The sequence below is a fragment of the Phyllostomus discolor genome, chromosome 3 (genome assembly GCF_004126475.2).
Source record: "Phyllostomus discolor isolate MPI-MPIP mPhyDis1 chromosome 3, mPhyDis1.pri.v3, whole genome shotgun sequence".
NCBI classification, from domain to species: Eukaryota; Metazoa; Chordata; class Mammalia; order Chiroptera; family Phyllostomidae; genus Phyllostomus; species Phyllostomus discolor.
The window spans coordinates 122420052-122444414 of record NC_040905.2 but is presented as its reverse complement, the minus strand read 5'-3'; the positions used below and the strand labels follow the sequence as shown (position 1 = coordinate 122444414).

At 41.3% G+C, this 24363-nt stretch overlaps 1 protein-coding gene and 1 pseudogene across 1 annotated transcript in view; one reads left to right on the top strand and one right to left on the bottom strand.

Annotated features, from left to right (window-relative positions):
• PRKCB (protein kinase C beta) overlaps positions 1-24363 on the top strand; it is a 352458-nt gene that overhangs the window by 92681 nt on the left and 235414 nt on the right. The gene's annotated exons all lie outside the window — the stretch shown is intronic.
• On the bottom strand, positions 10707-13770 carry LOC114503042 (annotated as a pseudogene).

The window sequence follows — 24363 nt, the reverse complement described above, 5'->3', positions numbered from 1 at the left end:
CTGGCAGCGTGTGGGAGCAAAGAGTGGGCTTCTCTGTGGCTCTGGCTCTTGGGGACAGGAGTGGGTGAGACAGCCCATGGGAGGCCCCTCAGGGCTTGGGGCAGAGCTCAGGGGAGGAGGATCAAGGAAGGGATAGGCAGCCCTTCAAGAGTCCTGCAGAAATTGGAAATGTCCTGTTCCACCCTATAGATTCTATTGCTTTTAAGTACAGGGTAGCAGAGGCAGGGTAGCATAGTAGTTAAGAAAACCACTTCTTGGACATAGAAACTCTTTAAGACCCAGTTTTCTTATCTTTCAATGGGACATTATTTTTTAAAAGAATTTATTTATTTATTTTTAGAGAGAGGAGAAGGGAGGGAGAAAGAGAGGAGAGAAACATGTGTGGTTGCCTGTCACGTGCCCCCTACTGGGGGACCTGGCTCACAACCCAGGCGTGTGCCCTAACTGGGAATTGAACCTGTGACCCTTTGGTTTATAGGCCAGCATTCCACTGAGCCATACCAGTCAGGGCTCAAATGGAGACATTAATAGGACCCACTTGATAGGGGTGGTGGTGAGGTTTAAATAAGAAAGGCAGGAAAAAGGCTGGCATCTAGTGAGTGATTGATTGTTAAGGTGCTAGAGTCTTTGTCCTGGAGAGCTGTTGGTCTTATGAGGAGATAGCCTGGTCCCTGCAAAACTGCAATACAAAGGAAGAAAAAGGGTTAAGATGTGCTATGCTCTCGTTTCATGAGAATGGTTGGAAATGAACCATTTGTTCTGAACCAGGATTCTTAGGCTGACATCAAGGCTGGTTTCCCAAGAAGGCATTTGACTGGACTCTTGTAGACTTGGTTGGGTTCCAGTCAGCAAAGGTGTAGGGACTGGGGAGAGCAGGTAGTGGAACAGTGTGAACAAAGGTTTGGGGGCCTGACAGTTTGTGGTTAATTACCAACTGAGATGTTTGGTGTTGTGGTACATGGAACACTATTGGAAGATCATAGAAACATTGAAATCCCATGTCTAAAAATGACATTGGCTGGTTAAAATGACATTTTCCATAGTTATCTGTGGATATATATATAAGTGTGAAAAGGTTGAAAATCCAAATTCTGAAGAATCCAGGCAGGAGACCTAAACAAGTGATGTGGGTTGGGTGTAAAACATTGATGGTGCTATGCTGAACTGGAGGGTGGTTGCGCTGGTAAAAGGGGTATCTGAGAGTAAGCTCTGCTTTGTTGGACTCTGCGCCCAGGGCTGCCAGCTCTTCTAGCTTTTCAAGAGAAGCCGGGAACCTGGAATTTAAGTAAACTTTTATTTTTTGAGAAAAGACATGTTGTGGGCCAAACAAAAGATGTCTGTAGAACACCACCCTGTAATCCCTCATCTATACTCTATTAGAATTTTTAAAAGAATAATACAAACTTTATTTAGTAGATCTACTTAGTTAAATCTTTGTGTGGTACGAGCCTGTGAAAGGGTGGTGACACCTTCGGAATGAGTCCAAATTGCAAGACACACACTGACTGTGGTCATTACAGTACCATTTCTAAAGGACATACTTGCTTTGACAACACATTTCAAAACGAACAGCAAACCCCCCTTCTCGCTGTGTTTTAGCTTCCCCCTCCTTCTACCCCCATAACCCAAAGCTGCACCACGTGACAGATGGGGGATGTGTTTGGATTTATAGTTATGGCTTTGTGGCTGGAATGACGGTGGATGTCTCCACGAGCTGCCTCCACTGGCTAACATCCAGAGGGCAGCTGTTTTTGTTAGGTGGTCCTGTACACAGGCATGGTTTATATTTGCACAAACCTGACTTATCTTATAGTATTTGCCTGCTACTTAGAATAATGTGTTTTTTTCCTTCTAGCTACCTATGCCTGTTAATGCTGAGGGTATGTATCTAATGCTGACATTTGAATCCTAAATCTCAGGGTGGGATGGAACCTTAAAATTTGTTCATGCCACCTACCCTTTGTATGAGGCAGGAATACAGGTGACAGAAAACTCAAACTGGCTGAATTCAGAAGGGTGTTTTTTTGCTGCATGTAACCAAAAAGTTTAAGGGTTATATGCCTTTAGGTATAGTTTGATTCAGGAGCTCATTATGTTACCAGGACAGTTTCTCCCACTCCTTCTCTCCTTCCTCTTCATTGGCTCCATTCTCAGATACAGGAGCCTCCCCTCCCAATGGCAAGATGTCTGTGGAAGCTCTACCCATATTTATTTCCTCTACATTCAAATTCATGCAAGGAAGAGCACCCTCCTTCTCTATTGGTTAAATCTCACTTGGTCTGAACTGGCTACCAGGCTCAGGGGAGAAAGCAGTACTCTAATTGGCCAGCTGTGTATATTCTCAAAAGCCTTGATGTATACATTTATTGAATACCTGCTGTGCCAGGTGGTGGTAGGGGTATCCAACAGTGAACATGATTGGCACAGTTCCTGCCATTACAAAAGCCTTACCTAGTAAAGAATACAAACAAATAAGTAGGTAGACACTGATTCAATGTCTATGTGCCGTGATTGCTCTGTGGTGTCCCGAGGTGAGGCAAGTTGGGGCACCTAATTGAAGGCTTCAGGAAGGCTTCCAGGAGGACTAAATGATTTTGAAGTCCAGCCTCAAAGATGATGGGTTCAACTAACTAAAGGAGGGTGTGGAAAGAAGAAGGGAGTTCCAGGCAGAGGGAGTAGCATATACAAAGGCACAGGAGGATTCAGGAACCAAAATTTGTTTGCCTTACTGGCACAGAGTGTCTCTTTATATATTTACAGGGTGGAGAATATGGTTAGGGAAAAGGAGGGTAGGAACCCTATCGTAAAGGGCTCACATGTTCAGTTAAAGAGTAGATTTTTTTTCCCTTATGGTACAGATAAAAAAATAAAGTATTACATGATTAAATTTGTCATTTAGAAGCCACTCTGGCTGCAGTTGAAAAATGAATTTCTAGGTGGCAAGACTGGAGGAGGGGACTTGAGTTGAGAAGAGTTGTAGGAATCTAGGCAGAATTTGACATCGCCTGGATTGCAGTGAGGTGGGAAAGGTGGCTGGAGGATGAGAGAGCTGTTTAGGGAGTGTTATTTGAGAGATCTTGGCGACTGATTTGGGATGGGTGGAATGTGGGAGAGGGAGGAGTCAGGGTTGGTTCCCAGGCTTAGGGATTAGGTGGGTTGGTGGTACCATTCCCAGAGATGGGGACCATGGGAAGAGGACTGTGTTTTGAGAAAATCACGAGTTTCCCCTTGGATGTCCAAATGGCACAGACTGATTGGCACGTAGATATTCAGACCTGGGACTTAGGGCATGGATCTGGGCTCAGGACAGAAATTTGGGACTTGGTTGAATATCGATAGTGATTACAATCATGGAAGTTGATGAACTTTTCTGCAAGAGCTCCTGTAGACTCTGGTGCGAACAGATGTGAGCCACAGGCTGGGGACATTGGCTTTGGAAATATTGTTGAAATGTGTAGAGATGAAAGCACAGATAGAGTTATTTCAGCAAACATTTATTGAGCAAGAACTTGTGCAAGGTGGTGTGGAATATGGGGTACCCTCAGCTGCCTGGAACTCGAGCATTGTGTTAGGGGTAGAGATACTGTCTAGAGATACCCATCATGTAAAAGACATGATGCTAAGGGCTGGGACAAGGTACGCTGGAAAACAGACTTGTGTTAGGGGGACTGAGAAGGCTTGCTGGAGAAGGTGGCTTTTTTTTTAAACCTAGAATAATAACTTTGATACATGATTTTAATTTGGTACTCTGGCCTGGCATTGGATATCAGTTATATAGTAGTTGATCTTTTCTCATAAGCAAAACTAAGAAGGTGACTTTTGCATTGAGTATTTAAGGAGATCTTTTGTTGTCACATGGGGCTGGAGTTTCAGAATAGAGGAGAATGAGGGAGGACAGATGGGTGAGAACATGCTGCATAAATGATGGCCCAAGGGGAAAGGAAAAGCTGGCCCTGCACCATGGCAGGAATCAAGGTGGCTTAAAGGCATTTGTGGGAAATCCTAATAGAAAAAGTAGGGAGAGTTTAAATGCCATGCTGCAGAGGCACTGGGGACTTATTGAGCAATTAGAAGCTAGAGACTGATGTGGCCTCCAGAGCTACTGGCTAAAAGTGTGAACTTTTTAACCAGGCAGACCTGGGGTTGGATTTGAACTATGCTGCTTCCTAGCTGTGTGGTCTCGGCCAGATCATTTACCTCTCTGAGCCTTAGTTTTCTCTTCTGTCAGATAGGAATGAAATACCTCACTGGGGGTTGTGAGGAATGAAGTAAGGTAATGTATAGAAAGCACTCAGCAGTGTCTGGAATATTCTCTAATACATGTTAACGTAATGATTTTATACATAATCAGACCTGCAAACACATGAAGACTGTTGTATCATCTTAACAACCTGTTCCCTTGTGTAGCCTCAGAGTCTAGAACAGTGCCTGGCATATAGTAGATCATCAGTAAATTTTTCTTGGCTAAAAATTGGATTACACCAGTTTCTTTTTTCTGTTTTGTGAAACACCTATTTTTTTTTCCAAAGGGAAAAACACTTTGATATTCTGACTAAAACTTCGGGAGAAGGTGAAGTTCCTTTTCTTCAGATGCCTATGTTTTCAGAAAGGAGTGGCTGATTGTTCTGCAAAGTAGGAGAGGGTTTTTGGGTTCCTGAGGCCATCCAGAAGAGTCAGTGAGGAGGGAAAAAACTGATGTGGTGGTAGAGGATAGTGTTCTGTGACATGTGATGCCTCCTATGGGACCCCCTGAAACCTTCTGTGACATTTTGCATCAGTAATGCTTCCCTCTACCATCTGCTGTGGTTGAAGTGGGATTTGTAGATTCATATGATTGTCAGACCTCCCAGTAACTCTCTTCCATGGGAAGGCAGCTCTCTCTGAGCCAGCTGGTATCTTTTGGATGTGGGAAGCTTTCATCTGGGGGAAGATAACAGCTTGAGGAAAGATGGAAGGAAGTGTGTGTGGGGGGAGATGGGTGGGTCCAGTCTTTCTAACGTCCAAGCCAGCTGCATTGTGTGTAGATGAGCAAATGTTCAAGGTGGATGCTTTCTTCCCACTTGAAATTATGGAGTAACTCTTTTGAAGGGTATTTCGATGGCTTGTCTGCAGACTCTAGGAAAAAAGTTAAAGTTGGTTTTCACTGTCTGTTTTTAAAGATTTGTTTTCTAACTTGTTGTTGTTATGTCTGTAAATGAAAACATTTAGTGCTTATTATGGGCCTCATAGGGTTGTTATGAGTGAATGCACGCAAAGTTCTTATGCAGCACCCAATACATATGAAACATTTACTGTTGTTATTGGTTAGCACCAAGTCCATTTAATTCTCACAACATCGTGTGGTAGGTACTATTACCATGTAAATATTAAAGATACATCTTAACAATATTATAGTCCTACTTTGTAACAATAGCAGATGCCTACTCACATCTGAAGGAATCTGAAGCTCACAGAGTGGATGACTGTCTCAGGATCATTCAGAAAGCAAAGGGGCAGAGCTGATTGTCATGGAAACCATTTTCAAGCATCAGTACCTAAAGATGGACTTGAGGATTCTGGTCTGTTATTGGCTGTTCCCTCATGACACTGGGAGTGTCTTCTCAGAAAAGTAAAGGAAGCCATCAGGGACAAGGGACTTCTGGCCAAGATGGAGGCGTAGGTAGATACACTTTGTGTCCTCCCACAACCAAAAGAAGGACAACAACAAATTTGAAAACAAAAAACAACCATATAGTTTGACAAAAAATCAAACTATATGGAAGTCTGACAACCAAGGAGATAAAGAAGAAATATTCATCCAGACTGGTAGGAGGGGTAGAGAGGATGCACAGCATGGTGGTAGCTGACAGGGGTGGGTGAGGTGGTGGCTGGTGGAGTGGGTGGTCCCACATTTGCATACAGATAAACTGGAAGAAAAAACTGGGGAGCGAGATAGACTGTGCAATCCAGGGTTCCAATGTGGGGAAATAAAGTCTCAAAACCTCTGACTGAAAAAAAACCTGTGGGGGTTGAGGCAGTGGGAGAAACTCCCAGCCTCACAGGAGAGTTTGTTGGAGAGACCCACAGGGTCCTAGAATGTACACAAACCCACCCACCTGGGAATCAGCACCAGAAGGGTCCAGTTAGCTTGTGGTAGCAGAGGAAGTGACTGAAAGCCAGCTGAGAGCCAAGCAAGCAGCATTGTTCCCTCTCAGACCCCTCCCTCACAAACTGCCAAAAAGCAGGGATATGGGTTCCCCGGCCCTGGCCAATACTTAAGGCTCTGCTCCTTACTACTTAACAGGCACGCAGACACAAAAATGGCCCAAATGAAAGAACACATCTACACTCCTGAAAAAATACAACTAAGCAATGAAGAGATAGCCAGCCTATTTGGTACTCACAGACTGTCAGATGCACAGTTCAAAACACTGGTAATCAGGATGTGCACAGAAATGGTTCAGTATGGTCTCAACATAGAGGAAAGGTGAAGGCTATGAAAAATGAAATAAAGGAAAATGTTCAGGGAACTAACAGTGATGGGACTCAAATCAATGGTTTGGAGCAGAGGAAGAAATAAACTTTCAACCAGGACAGAATGAAGAAACAAGAACTCAAAAATATGAGGAGAGGCTTAGGAACCCCCAAGACAACTTTAAACATTCCAATGTCTGAATCATAGGGGTGCCAGAAGGCGAAGAGGAAGAGCAAGAAATTGAAAATTTATCTGAAAAAATAACGAAGGAGAACTTCCCTAATCTGGCAAGGGAAAAAGACTTCCAGGAAGTCCAGGAAACTTAGAGAGCCCCAAAGAAGTTGAACCTAAGGAAGCACACACCCAGGCACATCATAATTACCTTAGATAAGATTAAAGATAAGGAGAGAATCTTAAAAGCAGTAAGAGAAATGGAGACAGTTACCCACAAAGGAGTGCCCATAAGACTGTCAGCTGATTTCTAAAAGAAACCTTGCAGGCAAGAAGGGGCTGGAAAGAAGTATTCCAAGTCATGAAAGGCAAGGACCTACATCCAAGATTACTCTTTCCAGCAAACCTCTCATTTGGAATGGAAGGGCAGATAAAGTGCTTCCCAGATAAGGTCAAGTTAAAGGAGTTCATCGTTACCAAGCCCTTATTATATGAAAAGTTAAAGGGACTTATCTAAGAAGAAGATAAAAAATATGAACAGTAAAATGCAACAAACTCACAACTATCTACAACCAAACCTAAAAAAACAAAAACAAAGACAAACTAAGCTAACAACTAGAACAGGAACAGAATCATAGAAATGGAGATCACATGGAGGTTATCAGCATTGAGGGGGAGGAGGAGAAAGGGGGAAAAGGTACAGGGAATAGTAGCAAAAATGGTAGGTACAAAATAGACAGGAGGAAGTTAAGAATAGTATAAGAACTGTAGAAGCCAAAGAACTCATTTGTATGGCCCATGGACATGAACTAAGGGGGAGGGGGTGTGGGTGGGAGGGGACTGCAGGGTGGAGAGGAATAAAGGGGGGGGGAATGGTACAACTAATAGCATAATCATTAAAATATATTAAACAAAAATAAAATAAGGAAGTGAAAAAAATGAAGCCATCAATTCTTTTTTAAAGATTTTATTTATTGATTTTTAGACAGAGGGGAAGAGAGGGAGAAGGAGAGGGAGAGAAACATCAATGTGTGGTTGCCTCTCACATGCCTCCCACTGGGGACCTGGGTTACAACCCAGGCATGTGCCTTGACTGGGAATCGAACCGGTGATCCTTTGGTTTGCAGGCTGGCACTCAATCCACTGAGCCACACCAGCCACAGCTAATTCTTTCTTTTATAATTTCTATTGAATTTTTTTGGTGACATTGGTTAATAATATTAAATAGATTTCAGGTGTACAATTCTATAATACATCATTCATATATTTTAGTGTTTGTTCACCATCCTAAGTCAAGTCTCATTCCATCACCATTTATCACCCGTATACCCTCTTCTACCTCCCCCTAACTCCCCTTCTCTCTTGTAATCATCATGCTTTTGTCTGAGTTTTTTCTTTGCTTAATCTCTTTATGTTTTTCACCCATGTCCACCCCCCTTCCCCTCTGACATGTCTCCATTGTCTGTATATATCTATGAGTCTGTTTCTGTTTTATTTGTTTATTTTGTTTATTAGTTTTCACATATAAGTGAAATCCTGTGGTATTTGCCCTTCTCTGACTGGCTTATTTCACTTAGTTTAATACTCTCCAGGCCCATCCATGCTGGTGCTTAAGGTAAGATTTCCTTATTTTTTTTTTTATGGCTGAGTAGTATTCCATTGTGTAAATGTAGTACTGCCTTTTTACACGTTCATTTACTGATGGGCACTTGGGCTGCTTCCAAATCTTGGTTATTGTAAATAATACTGCAATGAACACAGAGGTACATATATTCTTCTGAATCAGTGTTTCAGGCTTCTTTATGTATATCCCCATAAGTGGAATTGCTGAGTTATAAGGCAATTCCCTCTTTAAATTTTTGAGGAAACTCCATACGGTTTTCCACAGTGGCTGTACCAATCTGCATACCCACTAATAGTGCCACGAGGGTTCCCTTTCCACATCCTCATTAACACTTATGACTTGTTGATTTATCGATGACAGCCATTCTGACTGACAGGTGTAAGGTGATACACATTGTGGTTTTCATTTGCATCTCTCTGATGATTGGTGATGTTGAGCATCTTTTCATATGTCTATGGGTCCTTTGCATGTCCTTTTTGGAGCAGTGTCTATTCAGGTTCCTTGCCCGTTTTTTTAAATTGGATTGTTTGTTTTTTCGATGTTCAGTTTGGTAAGTTCTTTATAAATTTTATATGATTCCCCACAAGAGTTAGGATCAGCAAAGATGCCATCATGGACCTACTATCACTGTTATCTCACTGTCTAAAACTTTTATCTTTTACATCCGTTTGTGCTCCCAACATTCCCAAGAACTAACTGAAGGGGAGTTTTCTCTATCACCTATGGGAAGGATGCCTTGATTGTCCCAAGGTTCTGAGCTAATGGTGGGTCCTTGACCAGACATCAGTTTCTGTGCTTCTACATTTGGTTCTATTCTCCTCTCAGTAGACCATGAGGCCTCCAGACGAGACATTTGGCAGACAACTACAGGAGTTTAAAATAGACCAAGCTTACTTCTGAGGTAGATGTTTGTGTGGAAAGTGAGCTGGAAGACAGGGACCCCTTTGTGGGAAAGCATCTTGGCAAAGAGGAGCCCAGAGTGGAGCACAGAATGTGCAATGATGAGTGTAGTTAGGTGGGAGTAAGGGTGTGAGAAGGGGCCTGGGCAGGAGCCAATCTGAGGCAGAGCAGGGAGGAGGGAAGAGAGTAGCTGCTAGGCAAGATGTTATGTGTGTCAGTATGGCTTCTTCCCTCCTCTCCAGCTCTGCTCTGCCAGCTGTGCTACCTGCTGAGAGATAAGAAGGCTCACGTGGTCATTCTGGGATGACCGCTGTTTTTTCTTCCCCATCCTTCTGGCCTTCTAGGTCTTGGAGGCTGATTGATGTCCAAGAAGTTCCTTTAAAGAAAGCTGTACAACCTTGTTAGGACTTCAAGGCCTTTGCATTCCTTACATTTTGGCAAATAGACCCTGAGGAGTGGTTTCTAGCTTCTGCAACTGAACTATGTAACCTGGCATTCCTCTCCTCTGTGGCTGGTGGATTGATTATAGCTCCTGATTCTTTCTCTGGGAACTTGGACTTAGCATTGAGATGCCAGCTAGCTTCCATCAACACCAGACTAGAAGTACGTAGCATCTCAGGGACTCTATGATGTGCATCACATAGCAGAGAAAGATGAACTGCAGAGAGGCGAGAGGAGTAGGGCAGGCTCAGAGGTCACATGGACCAGAGATGGAAGTGGCTGCCTTGGTTCCTGGTGATCCTGCATAGAAGGCAAACTATAGTTACTGCCCCTGGTTTCTGCGAGATAGCTTGTTTTCTTACAACAAATTTCTTTCTTTACTTGAGCTAGTTTTAGTGGGGTTCTGTCATGTGCAATCCTAAGTGCCCTGAGTAAGAGGCTAAGGAGATGAAGGTGGAAAACTTGTTTACAAAGGGAATGAGGTTATTGGAATCTTTCTGGAGGGTACATTATGGGAATTATTAGGTGCAGTTCTGATTGGAGGGCCCAGCCTTGTAGCTATCTGGGGATTTAGAAATGGGAACAGAAGATGATGTTGGCTCATCCAACAGCCTTTCTTTTTTTTTGTTTTTAGTTTTGTTTAAAGATACCAATGTACTCAAGGGACAAAATACAAGTGATCCATGATAATTCTATTGCTCTTCTCAGTGATTGGTCTGATAGTGGGGATGGGACCCAGTTTTAGCCAATGTGAAAGAGGAAAACTTGTTTTGAATCCCAACCCTTTCCAAAGAGGTCTCACATGTCAAAATCAGACTACCTTTAGACTAAACAGATGCCAAGAATTGCAGTGACACCAACCTGGTGGGCCAACATTCTCAAGTCACTGATATAGCCCCAGAAACCTATTGCTTCAAACTTTGTGTGTGTGTGTAAGGTTTATTGATATGCCCCTTTTGTTTAAGAAGCATTTAGTTGGATATTCTCTGCAGATATACCCTGGTCCTTTCCAGCCAGCAAAGCCTGCTGGTTAACTGGAGCCAAAAACATCTTAATTGATTCAGTTAGAGTTCATAATTTGGAGATTTGGGAAGACAACAAGGTGAAAGGGCATGTATAGTTGGGGATAAAATCTTTTTAAGCAGAAAATTTATACTTTTCTACATAAACCAGGTATATTAGAGCTCTGACTTTGAAAGTTGTATGAATTGATATATTCTTATATCCACTCATGCATCCATCAATCATCTACCCATCCATCCATTTATCCATCATCTGTCCATCCATTTGTCTATCAATCCATCCATCATTTGTTCATACCTCTGTCCCTCCTTCCATTTGACTTTCTTTTTATGGAAATTTGCCCTTGAGCAATGGAGGGTCTTCTTCCTGGCCTTGCTTGATTCTGACTATTATTGGTTTTGTATAAACACTTTTCTTTTTCTAATCAGGTCTTGTGTAGAGAAATAGGATTAGGTGGTCATAGAGGGGTGTGATTCTGCTGCAGCATCTCTCTAGGGACACCTTGCCTTCCAGGTGTCTGGCATTTTTAAAAGGACTGTTGATTTTTAGACATTGGGGAAAAAGTGTTTCTTCAGTCTTTAGGACATTAAAAGCTCCTGCTCCCTCTTATTTTATTCCCTGGTGCTTCTTCAAACTTATTCAAGCACTATCAGTTTCAGGCATGGCTTTGCTGGGCAGAAAGGACAAGGTTATGTCTACAGATATATCTCAGGGATTTGCCTCAAGAGCGCCCCCATCAGGGAATAAGTGCTATTTTAATGGCAATTTTAAGAGGAAGGTAATCTTTAAGTGGAATCTTTATTTTTTGATTTTTAGAAATTGTGCTTTCTCATGTGAATGCTGATCTTTGTTACAATAGTCAAGTCTAGAAAATATTTCCAGTTTATAAAATTTTTACCCATCTTGGGCTCTATCCTCTTCAGGTTAGAAATAGGATGTATTTGCATGTGTACCTTCTCTCTTGGTCTTTGCTACTGTAGTGGTGGTGTGGGTAGTGGAGGTTATGCACTGGTGACATGTCACTGTGATTTCTTTCTTCATTTCCTCACTGCCTTTGATCAGGTTTTTAGTCAAAATTGGCTGTCCACAGTGATTTGACCTTTATAGAATAAACATATTTAAGTTTATATTACAGGCTTCTTCCTTTCTGTGGTAGGTTTCTTTTCTGCGGGCTTCTTCTCAGCTGCTGGGTTCTCAGTAGCTGCAGGCTTTTGTGTGTGTGTGTGTACCCAGGGCTTATTCTGCTTTGTAAGGTCAATGCCTTCTTGTCTTCTTTCTCCACACCAGGCTTCTTGCCTTGAGCCCCTTTCTCATCTGATTTGGCTTCTAGTGCTGCTACTGCTCTGCCCACCCAGAGTTTGTGGTTCTGGCCTGGTGAAGAATGGTGTTCTGACTCATGGTCTTTGCATATGGGTTTAGCTTCAACGTGACTCTCAGGTTTTTCAGTGGATTCTTCTTCAGGACTCTGTGATGGATCTTCTTGTGTGGTGCTTGGAGGGCTCTTTGGATCTCTGGGCTTTTCAAGATTCTGCTAAAGTCTGTACTAAGCATCTTGTGCATGGGAAGGTTGTAGTTACTCTTGAGGGAGGCAGCATTTTGCCAAGTGCTGTATAAGTCATAACCTGTGGAAAGCACTTCCAGTCCAAATGCAGAAATGGCCTACCAGGAGCAAGTTTTAAAATGTTCAGATTGCTTTCATTAAGCAGAATTAATTCCAGGGCTGTTTCTGAAGGCTTTGATGGTATCATTCTCATTAAAGATGATGCAAGGTCCCCTGCGGTGGATACGACGACAGTTTCTCATTTTTCCCTTGCCAGCTCTCATTTGCTGAGAGGCATAGACCTTTTTGATATCATTGCAGGGCTTAAGTTTCTTAAGAAGCGAAACAGCCTCCTTGGTTTTCTTGTAGCCTTCAACTTTATCTTCAACCACTAAAGCAGGTCCAACCTGTGGCCCGTGGGCTGCTTGCAGCTCAGGATGGCTATAAATGCTGCCCAACATAAAATTGTAAATTTACTTAAAGCATTATGAGGTATTTTTGTGATTACATGTTACAAGTATTTAATTCATGGCCCAAGACAACTCTTCTTCTTCTACTGTGGCCCAGAGACACCAAAAGGTTGGAGTCCCCTGCACCAAAGGAAGTTCAGGAACTTCCTCCCTACGGTGACCTTTAGATATGACCAGTGCTGGTATGGCCAAGGCAGCTGGGGCAGAACACATGGTATATTGCCTCTGTGTTGTGCCCACTCTGTGATGCCAATAGCACTAGACTTTTGTTGGTTCAAATATGCAGCCCCCATGACACATATTTCCAAAAGCACCTTGGTTAGAATGATGAGTCCCACCACCTTGAACTCAGAGAATCTGAGCCACGGCTCTGCTAGTAGTACCCTAAGACTCAGCACTGTCTTGATGACCTGCCAATTCACTGACAGTACAGGAATCTGCTGTTTTTGTGAAAGTTGGTGTGAACAAAGTTCATGATATGTGGTTGAATGGGAGCCTTGAATATAGCAGGCAAAGCGACATTGTTGCCAGATGATTCCCCTTCTCAGAGTACACTAATATCAGTGGATGAGACACGCCATGTAGTAGAGAGGCAAAGGCCACACTCCTGTCTGCCCTGTGGCTCCCACAGGAGAAGTGGCAGTATGACCCCTGACTGAGGCCCTCGGGGTTGTGTGTGGGGTGGAAAGAGGAGGAGGAAGAACCTGGGGTGGTAGGAGTGTGAGCCACACTCTCAGGAATAACTGACTGCATTTAGAAAATGAAGGTCTTATTTCCTGAGCAAAGTTGGCTTCTTTTTTCTGTATCTGGCCTTTGCAAGTGCTTGAGTCTCTGCCAGAGTATGGTGATGGCTGGGAAGAGGAGAGGTTTATTTTGGAACTGCTGGTCACAAACCTGGCTGAACAGCCACCTGCAGGATGTGTTTTTACATTGGTTTTGGAAACCTCACTGTAGAGCTGCCAGATCAAGAGGTTGGCACTTGTGGCCAAATGTTAGATTGACCTGGGGAGCTTTGAAAAGTCCCTGTGCCCTGGCCTTACCTCAAACTGGTGAAATCAAAAGAGCTGGGGGCAGGACCCGAGTAGCAGCCCTTATTAAAGGCTCCTCAGGTGATTACAATGAACAGCCAGGTTTGAGAACCACTGTGGAGGTAGGTAATCAGTACTTTCTTTATATGTATACATATATATACATATATATATGTATTTCTTTTTTTAAAATGATATTTTATTTATTTTAAATGACATTTTTAAAAGATTTTATTTATTTATTTTTAGAGAGGGAAGGGAGGGAGAAAGAGAGAGAAACATCAATGTGCGGTTGCTGGGGGCTGTGGCCTGCAACCCAACCATGTGCCCTAACTAGGAATCGAACCTGCGATGCTTTGGTTCGCAGCCCATGCTCAATCCAGTAATCAGTACTTTCTATGAAGCCTGATCAGGCAGTCTTCTAAACATCACTGATATAGGCAAGGCAGGCTCACCCACCTTCCTTACTGCAGCAAACTGCTTACTAATGGGCACATTTGAGATATACCAACTACAGGGACCCAGAAGAAATATAAGATTCAAATTAAGCCCTGGCTAGTGTGGCCCAGTGGATTGAGTGTTGGCCTGTGAGCCAAAAGGTCACTGGTTTGATTCCTTGTCAGATGATGCCTGGGTTGTGGGTCAGGTCCTCAGTTGGAGGTGTGCGAGAAGGCAACCTATCAATATTTCTCTTGCACATCGATGTTTCTCTCCCTCTCTTTCTTCCTCCCTCTCCTCTCTCTAAAAATAAATAAAAATGAAATTTAAAAATAAATAAACAAATGAAATTACACCACCCTTGGCATACATATCTCTCCTACACATTGAAAATCTCTTTAAAAATTGTGTTTTAAAATGTAATTTTTTGTAATATAGTCACATGGTTAACAAAAATACAAGGAAGTATATCATTTTAAAGTCTCATGTAATTCTGTCCTCCATCCACCCACTTCCCAGCCTTGCTTTGGGTATCTTTCCAGAAGTTTGTTTTCCCTCTAACTTTCATTGTTTTCTTGGGAAAAGGTAGCATACTACAACCTGTATTCTACACTTTGTTTTTCTTATGTTTGGTTAGTAGGCTCTAGTGTGGTGTAATGGCTGATATTTGTTCTCATTTGTTGGGTATTTTGACTGATTGGCAGGAGAATGTTATACCAAACTTCACATATTTGAATTACTCTCTCCTACTCCCTCACTCTGCATCTCGAAGATCTTTCTATATCAGTATAAAGAGAGCTTCCTAATGCTTAAAAACAGATGCAAAGTTTTTTGTTGTATGGACAATTCATAATTTATTAAACCAGTCCTCTGGTGATGGACTGTAGATTCTTTCCAATTTGGGGCCATTTCAAACGGTGTCATTAAGGATACTGTGGTAAATATAAATGTATAATTTCCAATGGGGAGAAATCCTCCTGTAAAATTTCCATAAGTGCTATTTTCTGGTGAAATGGCATTTGTTGGAGTCTAACTAGCCACGAGAAATTTTGAGAAGGTGTCATGTTATGCACAGTTGCTGCACCAGGCAGCTCTCCTCCAGCAATTGTGGTAGGTGTAGAATTATATTTGCTTCTTTCTGTGTGTGACTTTGAGGAAACCAGCTTTATGTCTGTGTTAGAAACCAACAACTGGGTTTATGTCTGTTGGTTTTAGAGGAGATGCTTCTAGTGCTGCAGTTCTCCAGGGGTTGTTGTTGGAGCACCTGCATGCATCCCTGGTGTTTGATAAAAATTCAGAGCCTGGACTCCATCAAAATCTTAGGGGTGGAGCCTTATCAATTTTCAATAAGTTCCCCAGCTGATGCTTACTAAAGGCACACTGAACTTTGAGAATTGGTGTTGTAGGGGATTTGTTGTAGAGCAATGCCTTAGGCCACACTGGCTCATGCAGGTCAGGATCTGTGACTGCCATCAATATCAAAGGCTCTGTGACTCCAAGTAAAGACTTAGTCTTGGCATAAGTTGACAATTACATTTTGTTATCAGTCCCTAAGGCAACATTTCCAACTTTGCCCTCAAATAGTTAAGATAACAAAAAATAGGAAGAATACTATTGAGAACACTGGAAATAGTTGTTGGCATCTCAGTGAAATCTTCATTAACTCTGAGACAGATGGGACTAAATTGGGTCCACTCACCACAAGCATCACTTTTGAAACAAAAACCAACTGGAAACAGTAGAAAGACCTTTTGTCTCTCTCCCACGGCTCTATTCCTAAACTAAGAGACCCAAGTTTGTACCAAGTAAAAAGTCAGCCCTCTTCTGCTCCAGAATCACTTTTGGAAATGACCAGAGGTTTCCTACCACTCCCAATCTCCTTACCACATTAAGAGAGGAAGGCGAGGGAGGCAGTTTACCTTTGCACTTGTTTGGGTAGGGAACTGCAAGGCTTGCACAGGTAAGGTATGTAAGAAAGACCAACAGGGCTATGGTGGGAGTTCCCAGGGTCCAAGAATGGGTAGTGGAGGAGAGAGGAGTCTGTTTTAGGTCAGTAGAGCTGCTGGGAGTCTGGAGCTGTGCACATTATCCTCCCCTCACACCTGGCTTGAGAAAGGGGACTTGGCTATCACCAAAGCAGAAAGAGCAGGACCAAGGATAATCTACACAATCTATCTTTTGGCAAAGACAGGGCCTGGCTATGTATTTGCAATGAGTATTGTAGTACTTCAGATAATGCAGCTTCATCTATAGAGTTTTGATGGGAGTGTTATAATCTACATATTTAATTCTCAGTCAAGCTGTCATTCGTGTGTGAAGGCCACAGAAAAAAAGTTTTCAGATATAAAAAGACTCTGGAAGTCTACCAAGGAAAGAGTTATTTGAAGATGTCCTCTGTCTAAGAGAATATCTAATATTAGAGACTTAAACATGGAGAAGTGATGGCATAGAGGAAATGGGATATACGTGTTGAACAATTAAACATAACATTGAGTTCAAGTAATTTCTGTAAGTCTCATATTAAAATAGATGACAGAAGGTCCATCAGTTGTAACAAATGTCCCACTCTAGTAGGAGATGTTGATAATAAGGGAAGCTGTGTATATGTGAGGGCAGAGGGTATATGGGAAATGCCTGTACCTTCCCCTCAGTTTTGCTGTGAACCTTAAGCCACTCTAAAAATAAAGTCTTGGCATCCTCTGGAGAGAATTTCCATGCCAGGATAAAAACAAGTCTTAATAATAAAGTAAAATAGATTATTTGTGAATGAAAGGTAATATGATATAAATATAACTTTAATCTGAGTCTAAAATAGTAGCTTATGTTAATGGAGACTGGAAAGTAGAGAGTAGGTGACTGATGCAAAGGAACATTTAATTTACTGTTTTTTACATGAAAGATTTAATTATAAAATATGCCACTGACTTTCCTTGATTAAAATGGTATAAAACTAGAAATTAATAACAGAGGTTGTAAAACTGAAGGACGTAAAAATAAAATACTTTACTTAGTAACCCTGGTACATATTCAAACTACTGCTGGATGTTTTAGCTAGTTCTAAGCATTGTAATACGGCAAGAAAAGGAAATAAAAGGCATATGGAAAGGCATATGGAAAGGAAGAACTAAAACTGTCTTTATTTGCAGGTGACATGATTGTCTATACAGAAAATTTCAAGAAATCTACAATTTTAAAAAACTCTTCTAAAAATACAAAAATAAATTGTTCTTCTATATACTAGCAATGAACATGAAAGACCCAACATAGTAGAGATGTCAGTTCTCCGCAACTTGATATACAAAATTCCTATCAAATTCCCAACAAAAGTGTTTTGTAATTTATATAAAAAGGCAAAGGATCTAGACTAGCTAAAGCAGTTCTGAAAAAGACTAAAATGGGAGAAATCAGTCTTATAATGTACCTATAGTGATCAAGACTGTGTGGTGTTGGTGGAGGGACACAAACTAATTGAAAAGAATAGAGAACCCATTAAGATACCCACATGATGGCACCCAATTGATTTTTTTATTTTCACCCAAGGACACACCCATTGGTTTTATTTTATATTTTAAATTATATTTATTGGTTATGCTATCACAGTTATCCCTATTTTTTTCCCTTAGCCACCCCCATCCCAGCCAAGCACACCCTACTCCCTCAGGCAGTCCCACACCACTGTTCATGTTCATGGGTCATTTGTATAAGTTCTTTGGCTACTCCATTTCCTATATTGTAGTTTACATCCCTGTGACTATTCTGTAACTGTCTATTTGTGCTTCTTAATCCCCTCATCTTTTCATCCATTCCCATACAACCCCTTCCTATCTGGCAACTATCAAAACACTCTGTATCCATGATTTTGTCTTTTACTTTTTGCTTGCTTAGTTTGTTTTTTAGATTCAGTTGTTGACAGGTATGTATTTATTGCTATTTTATTGTTCATAGTTTTGATCTTTTTTTTCTTAAATTTAACATTTCATATAATAATGGTTTGGCGATGATAAACTCCTCTAGGTTTTTCTTGTCTGGGAAGTTCTTTATTTTCCCTTTGATTCTAAATGATGTCTTTGTTGGGTAGAGCAATCTTGGGTGTAGGTCCCTGCTTTTCATGACTTTGAATACTTCTTGCCATTGCCGTCTAACCTGCAAAGTTCCTTTTGAGAAATCAGCTGACAGTCTTATGGGAACGCCCCTGTAGGTAACTGACTGCTTTTCTTTTGCTGCTTTTAAGATTCTGTCTTTATCTTTAACCTTTGGCATTTTAATTATGATGTGTCTTGAAGTGGTGCTCTTTGCATCCATCTTGTTTGAGACTCTCTGTACTTCCTGGACTTGCATGTCTATTTCCTTCACCAAATTAGGGAAGTTTTCTTTCATTATGTTTTCAAATAGATTTCCAATTTCTTCTTCTTTCTCTTCTCCTTCTGGCACCCCTATGATGTAAATGTTGGACCTCTTGATGTTGTCCCATAGGCTTGTTATACTATCTTCATCCCCCTGCTCCCTTTTCTTCTTGTTGATCTGTTTGGTGTTTTGTTGTTGTTGTTTTTGCTTCCTTATATTCCAAATCATTGGTTTGATCCTCAGTTTCACTCACTCTACTGTTGTTTCCCTGTAAATTGTTCTTTATTTCAATTAGTGTATCCTTCATTTCCAACTGGATCTTTTTTATGATGTTGAGATCCTCACTAAGTTCCTTGAACATCCTTATAACCAGTGTTTTGAACTCTGCATCTGATAGATTATCCCACTTTGTTTAGTTCTTTTTCTGGAGTTTTGATCTGTTCTTTCATTTGGGCCATGTTTTTTTTCTCCTCATTTTGGCAGCCTCCCTGTGTTTATTTTTATGTAATAGATAGAGCGCCTTTGACTTAGTCTCTTGGTAGTGTGGTCTAATGTAGTAGGTGTCCTGTAGGGTCCAGTGGCACAGCCTGCCCTATCACCCAAGCTGGGAACTTGAGGTGCGCCCTTTGTGTGGGCTGAGTACAACTTCCTCTTGTAGTTGAGCCTTGGTTGCCATTGGTAAGTCAATGGGAGGGATTTATGCAGGCCAGTAAGCTGCAAGAGCTGGCTGTGACCACTGAACACCAACCGTTGCCCTCTGTGGAGGATCACCTATGCAGTGGCAAGGTGGTGGTGCTCCAGCATGAACTGTAGCTGTCCACTGGGTGAGCAGGCTCTGAGGTTTCCTGGGTGGTGCAGGCCAAGGTCACTTGTGTTTTTCCTGGGACATCCTGCCTGAGCTATAGAGCAGGGGTTCCCAGTACCCAGACTGTGGACCAGAACCAGGCCACAAGCGAAGCTCTCCTGGGCTCTTCCTCCTGTCTCCTGTCTGTGGGAAAAAATTGTCTTCCATGAAACCAGTCCCTGGTGCCAGAAATTTGGGGACTGCTGCTATAGACCAATCTGAGGTGACTGCTGCTTGTGCTGGGTTTGGAGACTCCCAGGTGAAGCCAAGCTATGAATCTAGGCTGGCTGCTGCTAGTGCCAGCCTGGGGCCCTTAGTAAGACGTATGGGGACTAGGACCTCACTGAGGCCAGCTGTTGCTTGTTTGAATGGATTTAGGAAGTTGTGAAGGTTAGTCAAGACTAGCCATTCACATGGAAAAGCTACTGTAAACAGATGTAAGTTGGGTGGGATGGAGCCTCAGGGATCTCCAGGGCAGGGTAAACTCTATTAGCCAGGTTGATGGAGTCTCAGATATGGTACTGCCTGCCAGCTCTGTGATTCTGCCTGCCTTTCTCTCTGGGGAAAAAGCTGTCCCCCAGCCCCAGCCTTGATGCTAGTCACTTCAGTTCCTCCCCGTATGCCACTGGTACCTTTCAAGCTGCTTCCCTGTTGCTGGAGCTCAGAGGGAGTGAGTCTGACTAAGTTTTTGTGTGAATTCTTTAAGAGCTGCTGGGGACACTAGAAGTTTCTTCCATCAATTCAATCCCTGCTGGTTTTTGCAGCCAGAAGTTATGGGGACTTATTTTCCTGACACTGGTTCCCTGGTCTGGGGGGCTTGGTGTGGGGCTGGGACTCCTCACTCCCAAGATATCCCTCCTGAATTATTATCCACCACACATGTATGTGGGACCAGCCCATTCTATGTCTCCACCCTTCCTACCAGCCTGACTGGATGTGGTTTCTTTAATTCCATAGTTGTCAGACTTCCATTCAACTCAATTTCTGGTGGCTCTGAGTGATGGTTGTTCTATAATTTAGTTGTAATTTTGATGTGGTTGTGTGAGGAGGTGAACTGTGGTTACCTATGCTGACATCTCAATGCCCATTGATTTTAGAGAGAGGGAGAAGGGGGTGGAGAGAAACATCAATGTGAAGAGAAACATCGATTAGTTGCCTGTCATATGTGCCTAGACTGGGGACCGAGCCTGCAACCCAGGCATGTGCTCTGATGGGACAATGCTCCAACCAACTGAGCCATACTGGCCAGGCCCCCAATTGATTTTTGACATGACACAGAAACAATTCAATTGAGGAAATGAATTTTTACCCAGTAGTGCTGGGGCAATTGTACACCTATGGACAAAAAAATAAACCTTGGCCTAAGTTTCACACCTAATACAAAAATTAACTCAAAATAAATGATGGACTTTAATGTAAAACATAAAGCTATAAAAGCTTTAGAAGAAAACATTTGAGAAAAATCATTAGAATCTAGGGCCAGTTGTTCTTAGACTTGACACCAAAAGCATGAACCATAAAAGGAAAAACTGATTAATTGGACCACATCCAACTAGAAAACTATTGGTCTGTGAAAGACCCTGTTACGGGAATGAAAAGATAAATCACAGATGGGACCAAATATTTGTAAACCACATATCTGCAAAGGATTATTATCTAGAATACATAAAGAACTGTCATAACTTGACTAAACAAACAACTCAATTAGAAAATAGGCAAAAGATATAGATAGACATTTCACTGAAGAGGTGATACAGCACATAAAAAGACAGCAAAGTCACACAAGCACACACAACCCACCATGAGATATTATTACATGCTTAATAGAATGGCTAAAATAAAAAATAATGACAATACAAAACGCTAGTGAGGGTGTGGAACAACTGGACCCCTTTTAGATACTTCTGGTGGAAACATACACTGGGAGAGCCACTCTGGAGAATAGTTCAGCAGTTTCTTAAAAAAACTAAACATATGGCCCAGGAATTGGGTCGTTCTCTTGAGTGTTTATCCCCAAGAAATGAAAAGTAATTTTTATACAAAATTTTCCTGAAAGTATTCACAGCAGCTTTATTAATAATAGCCACAAGCTGGAAACAACCCAAATGTCCTTCAGTAGGTAAATGGCTAAAATATATTGTGTTCTGTCCACATCACAGGGTACTAGTCAGTAATAAAAAGAAACAAACTATTGATACATGCAACAACCTGAATGAATCACCAGACAATTATACCAAGTGAAAAAAAGCCAACCTGTAAAGGTTATATACTGTATGATTATGATTACAATTATATAACATTTTAGAAATGTCAGAATTATAGAATTGGAAAACAGCGATTGCAGGGAGTGAAGAGAGGGCGGGGGCAGAGAGAAGTGGGTGTGACTATAAAAGGCCATGTGAAGGATCCTTGTGAAATGTTCTGTGTCATAACTGTATCAAAGTCAATATCCTGGCTGGAATATTGTGCTAATGGTTTTGCAAGATGTTACCTTTGGGAGAAACTGGGTAAAGGATATGTGGGATATCCCTATTATTTTTTCATAACTGCATGAAAATCTACAATGATCTCAAAATAAAAAGTTTAATAAAAAACCAAAAATATTATTTTAGGTTTTGAGCTATTTACTATAGTTGTTGGTAAACTATTGATCACAACTTGTGAGATAGTACCTAATCAATATCCTAAATTCATAGCCTTAAGTACTTTTAAAAGTATTAACCAACAAAGAAAGGCTATAAATTGAATAAGCATTCTACTCACTAGGCAATGGGAGAAAACCTCTGCAAGACAAACCTATAGAAAGCAGGAGTAAGAATGTGGAATTAACTATAGCATTATAATATGTAATATTTTGTATTCTAATGCAATATATAATAGGATGAGAATATATAAAAAGCATTGTGTTGATGACTCGAAGACTGAGTCCTAGAAAACAGGACAAAGCAAAACAAACAAAAGCCAATAAAATAGACCTACTTTTGACTAATCACAGATAAAAATGAACATATAATATTTATAAAATGAATATATAACACAGTTTATAATATTTGTAAAATAACTATATAATGCAAATTAGGAATTAGAAAGGACATAAGTATGGAGATCCAGACAATGACCAGATAACAAGATGTGATGCTGCAGTGGTGTTCAAAGCAGGTACATGTGGGTTCATGCTATGGGTGCCCCACTACTACCTCCTGACTCCGGGCAGGTTATTTAATCTCTCTCAGCTTCAAGCTCTTCCACTGTAAAATGGGGACCATAACACAGTGATTGTGTGGATTCAGTGAAATAATCCATGGAAAGAGCTCATCCCATGGCTGGGCCCTGTGTAGAACTTAGATGGTAGATGTTGTTAATTTTTGGTATTAAATTTGAAAGTGTAAGAGAACAGAAGTTCCAGAATTGTCTACCATAAAAGAAGTCAGGGGTCAGAAAAGTTCCTTTTCTTCTTAAGGGCAGTTAGTAACTGTTTTAGGTTTGTGGAGTGTTCTGTAGCAATGGCACAGCTCTGCCATCGCAATGTGAAAGCAGCCAGAGAGATTTCTCAAGAAGTGTGCATGGCTGTGTGCCAGTAACCCTGCTTGTCAAAACAGGTGGCAGGTCTGCAGGCTGTGGTTTATTGGGCCCCTATCTAGACCAAGAGCAAACAAGGAAATGATGAAAGTTTTCAAACCCATTAGCAAAACCTCCAGGACAAGTGATCTTTTTGATTTTTAAAAAACTTTTCTAAACCCTAGAAAAAGAAGAAAACTATCTCAAGTCTATCCTCTGACCTAGCACCATACAGATGCAAAGTCTGACAAATATAACACACAAAAAATAGTCATAGTCTGATCTTTCTCATAAACACAGAGAAAATAATCCTAAATAAAACCTTGACAAACTGAATCAGTTGCATGTTAAAAGAACAATGCATCATGATCAAGAAAGGTTCATTCTAGAAAGACATTATGGCTTATTATTAGGAAGTCTATTAATATACCTCATCAAAATGTTAAAGAAGAAAAGGATCATCTTCACAAATGTCAAACAAGCATTTATTAAAATTTCAATATTCACTTTCAGTGAAAACTCTTAGAGAAAGAACTAAGAATAAAAATATACTTTCTCAGCATAATAAGACTGTCTATGGCCAACCAGTAGCCAAAAATATGCTTAATTTTGTGATACTTAGAGCATTAAAGTCAAGAATGAATGAAGATGGCTGCTAGCAACACTGTTATTTGCTATTGTTTTGGATGTTCTAGTGAATGAAACAAGAAAAGAAACAGATATAAGTAGTAATTACATGTTGAAGAAAAGATTGCCAAATTAGCATTGTTTTCAGGTTGCATTATTATTTATTTTAGGAATCAACTGGAAAACTGTTAGTACTAATGGGCGAGTTAGGTCAGGGGGATGGTTATAAAACATATCTACCAAAATCTATAACTATCTCTGAGAACAGCCCTAACTAGTTGGATGACATAATGGAAAAATTATTCCTTTTGGTCTCTAGTTGCCACCTCCCTGCCCACCAGCAACTTTTCTTCCTCTGCACTCTTGGCAGAAAGGCAGAGAAGAGTGCTGCAGTCCTCTGTGGTAGAGGAAATGTGGGAAACTTGAGTATTTACGACAGGCTGGCAGAGCCACCTCTGCCGTGTGTCTGCAGGAAAGTGGTTATTACAAAAAAGTCACACTCAGCACACCACATCTCAGATGTCATCTGAGCAGTAGTTGGCAATTGTGTAGCGTTAGGTTCTCACCCATTGGCGTGTTTCTTTCATAGACATGTGTGACCCTGGAGCTTGGAGCATGGAGTTGGAGAAGTAGTTTGATGAGGGCACTGGAAAGAATATGGATGGCAACTACATTAAAATTTCACTTTTGCCTTCTTGCCCAATTTTGTATTCTTCAACTGGTAACTCAGCTTCTTTGAACCTTTGTTGCATAATGAGGGTAAGCAAACCTCACGCCCAGGTTATTGTAGCACTACCTACTTTTTTTTGGTCAAAGATAGCACCTCAACAACTGCTCATTAAAAGTTAATTCCCTTTCTGCTGCCTCCCTGGGATTGGCTAATTACCTTGCCCCTTTAAAG